Source organism: Schistocerca nitens, chromosome 6 (genome assembly GCF_023898315.1).
Source record: "Schistocerca nitens isolate TAMUIC-IGC-003100 chromosome 6, iqSchNite1.1, whole genome shotgun sequence".
In the NCBI taxonomy this organism is placed as follows: Eukaryota; Metazoa; Arthropoda; class Insecta; order Orthoptera; family Acrididae; genus Schistocerca; species Schistocerca nitens.
Window position 1 is genome coordinate 16120965 of NC_064619.1, and position 12189 is coordinate 16133153.

The 12189-nt window shown below is 42.2% G+C and overlaps 1 protein-coding gene across 1 annotated transcript in view; it reads right to left on the reverse strand.

The window, feature by feature from the left end:
• The window catches only part of LOC126262688 (chitin synthase chs-2-like), a 254809-nt gene that overhangs the window by 85779 nt on the left and 156841 nt on the right, over nt 1-12189 (reverse strand). The gene's annotated exons all lie outside the window — the stretch shown is intronic.

Sequence of the window (12189 nt, forward strand, 5' to 3'; positions counted from 1 at the left end):
TCTCCACTAAAATCCAGGCACAATCATATTACATCACATGATTCTCTGATAAACACTGCTCTGTGACCACCGATCTGTTAGTTTAAGTTAGTGGAGTGTGCCACTGGTATACTTGGAATTTATCTTCGACAGTGTGCATTGTTTGTCCAATATATATCTTACCACATTTGCATGGAATCTGATGTACTCCATCCTTTTGCAAACTGAGGTCATCTTTGACACTCACCAGTAATGCCTGTGTCTTTTTGTGGGGGCAAAAGATAGTTCTTATGCGGTGCTTCTTCAGAAAGTGCCCTCCTTTGTTGAAAGCACACCAGTTTGCAGTATAAAAACTGTGGCTACCTCTTCCTTCATGATTTCTTCCATCTCTAGCAGTTGTACTTTAGTGGCGGGGCAAAGAATATGCTAAATGTGCCATTCATTCTGAGTATCTGTTTTTTTCAGAACACAGTTCTGTGGTGTTCCAGTTCCTGGGGCAGATTCTCTGCATCTAAAATGATGTCTGACCTGTAAACTAGTGTTTTTAGTACCCTATTGCTCTGTGGAGGGTAGTGGCAGCTATCTGCATGCAAATACAGGTCAGTGTGCATCTTATTCTTCAGTCTCCATAGCAAATTTGATGTTGGGAAATCAAGCAGTTTGTCCTTCCATGGGGCCAGATGGTGAACACGTCATCCACACAATAGAAAAAGCAGGTGGGTTTCCATTTGGATGCCTTCACGGCCTCTTTTTCAAAGTGATTCATATACTAATTCATAATCCCTGGTGAGAGTTGGCTGCCCTTTGCGACTCCCTCCATTCACTCATAGTTTTCTCCATTAAACAGAAAATACTTGCAGGTTAGGACATGCCTGAAAATGTCAGTCATTTTCTTGCCAACTTTATGGCGAGAGGAACCCCAAGAATAATGAAACAATGTCAAAGCTCACTACGATATCAGTTTCTTGATGATCCTCTCTGGTACTTCCAATTCCTTGAGAGGTGTCCTGGTCTTGTCCTCCACTTACTTGGTGGGATCAGCACTGATCTCCCTGTAGGAGTCATCATTTAACAAGTTCTGCATCTGTGTAGTCCTTGTGGGAGAAAACAACAGTATCATTGCCTTTGTCAGCAGGAAGACTGTCATTCCTTGACATTATGGCCAGGAGGAGAGCTGATGGCACTCTGGGCCATGGTATGTATTGAAATAAAACACAAACTAATCTGTATTTGCATGCAGATAGTTGCTACCACTCTGTGCCAAGGAATAGGGTATTGAAAACACTAGTACACAGAGTGCACACCATCTCATATGCAAGGTGTCTGCCTCAGGAATTTGAACACCACAGAACCGTGTGCTGAAAAAAGTAATACTAAAATGGCAGATCAGGTGCACTCTTTACCACATCCCTAAACAGAAGAAATCATAGAGGAAGAGATAGTTACAGCCTTTATACTGCACACTGACATGCTATCTGGAAAAATTAGGCACTTACTGAAAAAGCACTGGATAAGAACTGTCTTTTGCCCAACCAATAAAACACAGGCATTACTAGGGTGTGTCAAAGATGACCACAGTTTGCAGAAGGCTGGGGTATATCAAATTCCATGACAATGTGGCGAGACATATACTGGACAAGCAGTGCACATCGTCAAAGATCAATGCCGAGAACACCAACAGCACACTCCACTAATGTAATCTAACAAGTTGGCTGCCACAGAGCACTGCCTGCCAGGGAATCATGCTGTGAAATATGAACTTATCTGGAATTTAGTGCAGACTTCCGGATACTGTGACAGTCCCATTAAAGAAGCCATTGAAATTCGAACCAAACACAATCTTATCAATGGCGACTGTGGTTATAATCCCAGTAAGGCTTGGGAACTAGCACTTGAGTCTAATTAAGAAGATGCTCACCAAACATAATGATCTGGTGACCAGGGCAACCAAGCTACTACATCAACACTACCACAGACACCGACATAAGTGTCTCTGTGACTCCCGATGCACGTCCTCATGGGCAGATCATAGAGGGAACAGTTTGCTGTGGGAGGAGATACATGTCATCTGTGTGCCCTAAGGAGCTCAGTTCATCAATGCACCTATTAATGGTGAAATGTCTGACTGCCAAAATATTGTGCCCATTTGACACTATGGCTCGGCAGTACATCTGTGGACTGTTCGATTACACAGAATTGGTTTTCATTTGGTGTTGTAAACAAATATGAATATTAAAAACAGAGAGGTGGTAATGAAAATAATAAATTTCCATGAGTAATGCCACTTGAGGTGTATAAAGTCTTTTGAGGTATGAAGAAAGGAAGAACTCCTGTGAGTGTTGGTCAAGGCTGGTGCAGTACAATGCAATTAGGAAAATATTTTATAATATTTTTGGGCAAGGAACAGTTCCCCAAAACTTGGACAAAGCTGTAATATTTCTATTTCACAATAAAAGGGTCAGATAAGACAGAAAAAGCTATTGATCCTTCATCTTCCTTTTTATAGTTCACAAGATATTCACTAAAATTATCACTGAACCCAAATCACTAAATTTATCATGAAGTACAAAGAATAAACTTAGACTTTAATAAAACAAAGGAGTCAACTGACTTTAAACATAAATTTCAGTGCCTCGCTGTGTAAGTTGTAGGCTACAAGGTGTGCAACTTTGCTTCCACCATTTTTTCCCCAACATTTGAGGCTTTAATTAAACAAATTGGTTACACATGTATCATTCAAAGTATTTTCCATCACTGGTCACTACTTTCTCCCATCTTTTGGGGTAGTGTATGAATCCTGCGTCAAAAAAATTGTTCATCTTTTGAAGCGATCCATAAATCGATCCACGAATCAATCCGATTTGTGACTTCTTCATGAGATCGGAAGTGTTGGTCAGCCAGGCCATGCACACTGATCTGAACAGGTGATAGGTAGACAGAGGGTGCAATGTCTGGATAATAATGCAGGTGGGGTAGGACTTCCCATTTTAATGTTCCCAAGTACGTTTTGACCTCTTATGCAACGTGGGGTCAAACATTTTCACGCTGCTAAATCACTTTATCGTGTCTCTTGCTGTATTGCGGCACATTTGTCTTTTAATGCTCTGCTCAAACACATTAATTGCATTCGATAATGAGCACCTGAGATTGTTTCACTGGGTTTTAACACTTCATAGTACACAATGCCGAGCTGGTCCTATCAAATGCATGATCTTGGAGTCGTGAATATTCGGTTTGGCCGTCGACGTGGAAGCATGGTCATGATATCCCCATGATTTTTTGCTTTTAGGGTTATCGTAATGAACCCATTTTTTGTCCCTGGTCACAGTGTGATGCAGAAATCCCTTCTGTTTGCGCCACTGAAGCAACTGTCCACAAACACACAAACGCTGTTCAACGTCTCTTGGTTTCAGCTTACACAGGACCCAAGTTCCTTCTTTCTGAATCATTCCCATAGCCTTGAGACGTTTTGATATGACTTGCTGTGTCACTCCCACCAATCGTGCCAATTCTTCTTGAGTCTGATGCGAGTCTTCACTCAGCAATGTCTCCAATTCTGCATCTTCAAAAAATTCTCTCTTTCACCACTAAGCCGGTCTACGACGTTAAAATCACTGTTCTTGAAGTGTTGAAGCCACTCACAACATGTTCTTTCACTAATAGCATCCTTACCATACGTACTTGAGATCATTTGATGAGACTCAGCCGCTGTCGCTGTTTTCTTCATACTGAAACAAAACAGTAACACCTCCCACAAATGATGAGAATTTGGCTCGTAAACTGACATTTTTAATCAAGAACAACTTTATGATGCAGACACAAATCAACTAATGTTTGAATGAGGTTATGTTGACTGAGGTACAAGCTAACTGCCTGACATCTGCGATCTGTTTCTTTTGATCACTACTTACCGTTGCCGTCACCTGTCGGCAAACGACGGAAGCAAAGTTGTACACCTTTTCTATATCTGATAGTCTAGTGTTCAATCCCCAGTCACTCCAATGAATTTTTCTGTCACTTCTGGCAATGACTTGGTAATGTGAAAAGCAACAATCCATACTGCAGTTTGCAGTTCATACTAAACTGTGGGTCCCCCTAAGGTTGACAGGGGAAATCAAGTTAATGAAAGGCAATGGCATATCAACTGTAATAGGACCATGCTTAATAAAGCACTACAGTGTTCAGACTAATAATTGGCTTGATAACAGATTTACTTTATAGCAAAACGAGCAGGTGCTAGTCATAAGCAAAACTCTGGCGTGGAGAAATGCTTACAAATACATATCACATTTGTTAATGGCTGGCACAGGGGGGTACTACACAGGTGCCAATGGCTGTAACATGGATTTGTTTGTATACCTTCCCTTCAAAGGAGAAATAGTTGTGAGTTAGGATAAAGCTAGTACCGTGTATGAGGAATGAGATAGTGGGCTCGGACTCTGAAGGACATAGCAAGAGGTAGTGTTCAACAGTAGCAATACAATGGGCCAGAGAGTTGTTGGTGATAGGGAACTGGCATCAACAGTGATGAGTAGGGGTACAGGAGGTAAAGGGTAGAGCCATGGGCACCTGCACAGAACCCTCCTCTGCTAGCTTGTCCAGGTAACATTCCTTGCATCCCAAAGTCTCAAACGTCTGGTCTGGTTCAGGTTTAACAGTTTCCGCCCCTCTGTCCTACATGCCCTGTCAATACACGTCCCCTCACCCTCTTTGTGCAATGCTCTTTGCCAATGCACCCACTGGCCTTTTTTCCTTTTTCTGCCCCTCTCCTTTTTCTCCCCTCCCTCCCCCCTGTAGGCTCTGCATGCAGTGCTGACTGCTCTCCCCACTCATGTACCCTGTGGTCCCTCCCTCCCCCACCGCAGCTCCCACACCCGCACTCCACTCTGGATTGCTGCTTGTGTTCAGTGTGATACAATTGCATTCTGGCTAGAGAAGCTGGAGATGCAGTTGTGTGTATGTGAGGTGCATTTGCTTGTGTGCATTTTCTTTCCTGAAGAAGCCTCTGGCCGAAATCTAAACGTATAACAGTTTTTTCCATTGTGTCTGTCTGAAACTCAATGTGTCATCTTAATGGTGAGTAGCAAACCTATCCTTTTCATAATATTTTTGATACTCCTACTTGGACTTTCCATTGTTTGAAATCCAAAATTGACGGAGGAGTCAAACCCCACAACTGCCGGCCGGTGTGGCCGTGCGGTCTAGGCGCTTCAGTCTGGAACCGCGTTACCGCACCGGTCGCAGGTTCGAATCCTGCCTCGGGCATGGATGTGTGTGATGTCCTTAGGTTAGTTATGTTTAAGTAGTTCTAAGTTCTAGGGGACTGATGACCACAGATGTTAAGTCCCATAGTGCTCAGAGCCATTTGAACCATTTTTTTCAAACCCCACAACTGTATCACCAAAACAGTCCTAGTGGAAGTTTTCAAATTTTTAAGATGTGGAAATGAAGAAAGACTATGTATTAATGGGAAATATTTGAATCACCATCATTGTGGTGATTACAATATTATTTTGCTTCAGAGAAGAAAACCTTCAACAACAAATAAAAGAACTTAATACAACGTGCTTGAATGTAGGTCTGTAATTTAATTATATTAAGAATGGAATAATGTGCAATGAACACAGTAAAACAAAAATTTTACAAGTTAATAATGAATTTATGCAACCAAGGAGTGATTGTATTTATAGCAGTTGTGGACAACAACTGGTTGGTAAACTAAAGAAACAAATGAATAAAAATTACTCTTTGCACAATAAGTATGGCTTTAAAAATAAGACTATGAAGTGTTTGAAAAGGAAAGTTTACAATCAATACATATTACTTGTTTTGACTTGTGGCACACAGACATGGACATATTCAAAAACTAAGTGCTGCTCAGCAGGCAATGGACAGACACACACTGATAATTACTGGGGGAGAGAGGAAAACAAATGAATGGATCAGGAAACAGACTTGAATGGGAGACTTACTTGTCGTAGTAATGACAATGACATGGAGGTGGACATGACATGGTGCCAGGTGAATGGATGGTAAATGGCCATCTAGAGATGAGGAAAGGCTGAGAGAATGACCTAGTGAAAGACAGGAAGAAAATATTTTCAAATAACATGGATATGGATAGCTGAAGACCACCTTAACACATGGAAAGTCAAGAGAAACAATTTATCTACAAATGGACATCAAATAGCAGATGATAATGATGAAGACAGAAATCAGATGCATATTATTCTTAAAAAATTAATTAAAAAACAGTGTTAGTAGTTACTGGCAGCTAATATATGTAAAAATGGTCAACCAGAGTAATTTTTGTAATGTATTTCTGACTCATTCCTCATGAAGTCTCTACTTCACATTCTTATTTAAGAAAATTAAAAAGTATATATACATATATGTAAAACTATTCATGACCTACTGAACGTGGGAAGGACCTGCTCTATTTTACCCAATCTCGTCACTGGAATAATTCCTTCACTTCCCATCTTAACAACCATTGTCAGGCCAATGCGCACATCAAAAACTGACTTAACCAATTCCAGTCTCCCTCCAGTCCTGATTCTTCACCCTTTTACTCTCCTGGCAACCTTCCAGGTACTCCTCATCACCAAACTGGTTTCACCTTCCTTACTTGAATCCCAACACAGTGGACCCAGTAATATCCCTGTGGAATGCACATTGATTAATGTATTATTCTGTAGACAAATAATCCCATCATCTGGTTATTGACATGGGTCACTGACTTTGCATTTTTCAAACTATTAAGCTGCAAAATTAAAGATATTTTTCACACTGCTTACAAACCTTACCACTATGATTCCACCCCAAAAGTCCAATACAACCTCCAGCAGCTTCAAAACACCTTTTGTCCACTCCAAAACCTGTCATCTGAATCCATGTCTCTCCACACATTGTCAGTCACCCACACACACATGCTTTACCTAACCCCCAAGCTCAACTAAAGGAACTCCACTGTTTTCCCTACTGGTTATTCCATTGTGGTTGGCTACACACTCCTGAGAAAGATTCTTTACCTTTTTTGCCTAGCACCTCCAACTGATTTATCAACAGTCCCCTTCCTTGAGTCAAAATAATAAACACTTATTCCACTAACTCAGCACAATTTCTGGCCCTTTACCACAAGCATCCTTGCTTGTCAATGGGGAAGTTACATTCCTGTACACCATGATGATCCAGCACCCTTATAACCTTGCTGTGATAGTACACTACCTTCCCAGTGTCCTCCTGATACAAAACCCATCACCTCCTTCCTAATCCTTTGAGGCAATCATGTTCTTATCCACATAACTATTTCTTCTTTGAAAGTCAAATCTATAAACAAATCCCTTCTACTCCCATAGGCACCTCCATAATTGCCATCCTGTGCTAGTCCATTTATGGAGCACTTGGAGGACTCCTTGTACCCTCTCAGTATCTAAAATCCCTTGTTTGGTTTAGATTCATTGAAGATGTCTTGGTCTGGACCCATGGCATGGCCAATATCAGCTATTTCCTCCAGGACCTCAACATCTGTTGTCAAATCTACTTCACATGATCCTTGCCAAATCAACAACCTATCTTCCAAGACATTGATGCCAACCTCTCAGGTTGCTCCTGTCACCCATAACACAGCAAAGAGTCTCTTTCTTAAAGCACTTACAATCGTAAGCAATACATTTACAGTGAGAAGTAAGAGTTACCCAAATACTGCATGCCAATAACCTTTATGATCATTTACAGATAGGCTATCTTGCCCAGGTAATCCAGAAACATTTTCTCATGCTGTCTCTTCCTGTGACACCAAAACACCTGTCATCACTATAAACTAGTCGTTGACTAGTACTCTACTTAGCACTTAATATCATCAAACACTGAAAAAGTCAACTACATCCTTCACCAGACCTAGAACTACCTAGCATCACGATTTAAAACAAAGAAGTTTCCCACTCAGAATTCTATCATCCTTACCAAAAGTGATACTCTAACTCTCATCCAATCTGAACAGTATTCTAGTCCATCCTTATTCCAAACCTCCTTCAAATACTGCATTCCAAGGGTCATTCTTATGTGGATGACTATTACCCAATCACTTCACAATTGCCATTTTGGGTGGGAGCGCTGTGAGATATTTCTGTACTCTGCTATTCATTGTACTGAAGGACGTGTCTGTCAGCGGTCTAGTCGTGCATTACCAATGCCCTCACACATATTGCCAATAATACGTTTGAAAAACCACTTGTGTGAAATGAGGCATCAGCTTTATTGAATCAACTCAGCAGACTAGAAACAGTATTCATGATGACAGTTTGGAAGGACATATGCCAGAGATTTAATAGTGTAAATCTGAAATTGCAAAGTGTAAACATTGATACTAAAATAGTGCACTTGTAGAGTTTATTGCATCTATTCATGGTATGTTCAACTATTATGAAAATAAATCCATGGAGATTGTGACTGACATAGACTATGAATGCACCTATAAAAGATCACGAAAATGCAAACTACACGATGACAAAGAAGTGGACTCTGAAGAAGTTTTTCTGACTGGAAGGGAAAAGTTTGGAGTAGAAACATTTCTCCCAGTGATAATTAATTGAAATGCTCAGCTGCCAACAGGTGTTGTTGATATACTTCCATGTGGACAGCTGAAAATGTGTGCCCCGACCGGGACTCGAACTCAGGATCTCCTGCTTACATGGAAGACGCTCTGTCCATCCCCCCCCCCCCCCCCCTCCTCGTTGCATTGGGTTTGGTCATTGTGGACATACATCACATCGGTTTAAGTTCGTTTCTTGATCCTTCCACTCAGTTTTTTATCACAGAGGCCAACCAGCTCTCTGACCAAACACGTTGAGCTACCGTGCCGGTGCCCATCTGAGCTATCGAGGACACAGAGGAATGGCGCGACTGCAGGGACTTATCCCTCGCATGCTTCCCGTGAGACCCACATTCTCAACTGTCCACAATCTACATACGTAATGTTCCTAATAGATATAGATAGAAGCTGCACAGTCATCAATGGTATCTGTTCTTTCGGGAACAGTTACTATCTTCATATATTGCTCCCAGTATTTGACAACTTGTATGCCATATTAGTGAAGAGGAAGGAAAGATATAGAACACTGTTGGACTCCTTCACAGTTTTCAGTGACCTTAAGAACAGTTCCCCTGTTATTGCTGAATGTGCAGCAAAACTTCAAGCGTCATACAGATTTTAGCCGAGTGGTCTAAGGCGCTGCAGTCATGGACTGTCCGGCTGGTCCCGGTGGAGGTTTGAGTCCTCCCTTGTGCATGGGTGTGTGTGTTTGTCCTTAGGATAATTTAGGTTAAGTAGTGTGTAAGGTTAGGGACTGATGACCTTAGCGGTTAAGTTCCATAAGATTTCACAGACATTGTTATGATACTTATTTAGAGCCGTCCTTCCCTAGTGAATCTGTACATTTTGCAGAACTTTTGAAATCTTCTGAGATTAGTGATAAACCAGTCAAAGTGAGTAAATTTTTATGGAAAGAGAGTTTACAGTCCGTGTTCCGAATGTTGACATTGCATAATTCTATGTATGGCACTGACAAATTTTTCAGCAGAACACTTGTGTTCGGCGCTTAAAAGACTTAAATCGTACCTACGTTCTACGTTGTCTGAGGAGAGATTGAACGCCTTGTCTATTCTTCACGCCGAAGCCTACCTCCTAACTGATAACCGTCTGAACTATGAAGATATGATCAACGAGTTTTCTGATGTCAAAGCCAGATGCAAACTTTGCTGACTGGTGAGTTTGTTTATTTATTAATATTAATTTTGAAATTTTAAGATTACAATGTGATTTTTATTATAACTCAGAGCACATTCATTGGATTTACAAACGACTTTTTACCTGTTTATTTCACAATTTCTGATGGCAGAATGTGGAACTAAAACTCATTTACATGCAGGTGTGACTGAAGGCACCCGACAATACTAAACAATACCTGAATGACCCAGGCCACTCGGCGCTGTACAGACTCATACTGATACTATAGTATATTACAACTGATGTATATTGTTGGCATCTCCTGAAATGTGTATAGTTATTGCAGAAATATATGTTATCGGAGTGTACACTCAGATGAAAAAGTGTTTATAAATAATGTACACTCCTGGAAATGGAAAAAAGAACACATTGACACCGGTGTGTCACACCCACCATACTTGCTCCGGACACTGCGAGAGGGCTGTACAAGCAATGATCACACGCACGGCACAGCGGACACACCAGGAACCGCGGTGTTGGCCGTCGAATGGCGCTAGCTGCGCAGCATTTGTGCACCGCCACCATCAGTGTCAGCCAGTTTGCCGTGGCATATGGAGCTCCATCGCAGTCTTTAACACTGGTAGCATGCCGCAAAAGCGTGGACGTGAACGGTATGTGCAGTTGACGGACTTTGAGCGAGGGCGTATAGTGGGCATGCGGGAGGCCGGGTGGACGTACCGCCGAATTGCTCAACACGTGGGGCGTGAGGTCTCCACAGTACATCGATGTTGTCACCAGTGGTCGGCGGAAGGTGCACGTGCCCGTCGACCTGGGACCGGACCGCAGCGACACACGGATGCACGTCAAGACCATAGGATCCTACGCACTGCCGTAGGGGACCGCACCGCCACTTCCCAGCAAATTAGGGACACTGTTGCTCCTGGGGTATCGGCGAGGACCATTCGCAACCGTCTCCATGAAGCTGGGCTACGGTCCCGCACACCGTTAGGCCGTCTTCCGCTCACGCCCCAACATCGTGCAGCCCGCCTCCAGTGGTGTCGCGACAGGCGTGAATGGAGGGACGAATGGAGATGTGTCGTCTTCAGCGATGAGAGTTGCTTCTGCCTTGGTGCCAATGATGGTCGTATGCGTGTTTGGCGCCGTGCAGGTGAGCGCCACAATCAGGACTGCATACGACCGAGGCACACAGGGCCAACACCCGGCATCATGGTGTGGGGAGCGATCTCCTACACTGGCCGTACACCACTGGTGATCGTCGAGGGGACACTGAATAGTGCACGGTACATCCAAACCGTCATCGAACCCATCGTTCTACCATTCCTAGACCGGCAAGGGAACTTGCTGTTCCAACAGGACAATGCACGTCCGCATGTATCCCGTGCCACCCAACGTGCTCTAGAAGGTGTAAGTCAACTACCCTGGCCAGCAAGATCTCCGGATCTGTCCCCCATTGAGCATGTTTGGGACTGGATGAAGCGTCGTCTCACGCGGTCTGCACATCCAGCACAAACACTGGTCCAACTGAGGTGCCAGGTGGAAATGGCATGGCAAGCCGTTCCACAGGACTACATCCAGCATCTCTACGATCGTCTCCATGGGAGAATAGCAGCCTGCATTGCTGCGAAAGGTGGATATACACTGTACTAGTGCCGACATTGTGCATGCTCTGTTGCCTGTGTCTATGTGCCTGTGGTTCTGTCAGTGTGATCATGTGATGTATCTGACCCCAGGAATGTGTCAATAAAGTTTCCCCTTCCTGGGACAATGAATTCACGGTGTTCTTATTTCAATTTCCAGGAGTGTAGTTTGGTTCAGTCAATAAATACGTAAAAGCTTTGCTAATACTGTTAGAAAGAGCTATGGAGAGAGCAGTAGCTGCAGTACAAAACTTTTCAGCTCTTACATGGATTAAAGGTATTGTGTACACTTATTATGCAGCATCTAGCTACACAGACCCTAATGCTTTACACGTTAACTACGAGTATTAGATTATAAAACTAATTTGATTTTTCCCCACTAGTCTGTGTAAAATTATGTAATAGCAAATCCAGTTTTGTGTTTGTTCGTCTGTACTTAGTTATTAGTTCGTGCACTGAAATCTCTATTTCATTTTCATTTCTTACACTTTCCTATAGATTCACGTATTAATACCGAATGTGTCTCTCTCTCTTTTTTTTTTATCTGCTACACATTCAAGTTATTAGATTGTAAAACAAGAGTTTAATTTTAATTTTGAACGCATATCTGTAAAAGTACATATTAATTTCTAATGTATGACACATTCACTTCAGTTGTTAGATCGTAACACAACTTTATTTTCATTTTCAATGGTTTCATGTAAAAGAACATATTAAAAGTGAATGTATAACAAAGATCCATTGTCTCCTACACACTCTGCTGAATTTTTATGCCATAAAAGAAAAGTTATTTTCCTGTTGTCTTTCAACAAAAGAATGTGTTAA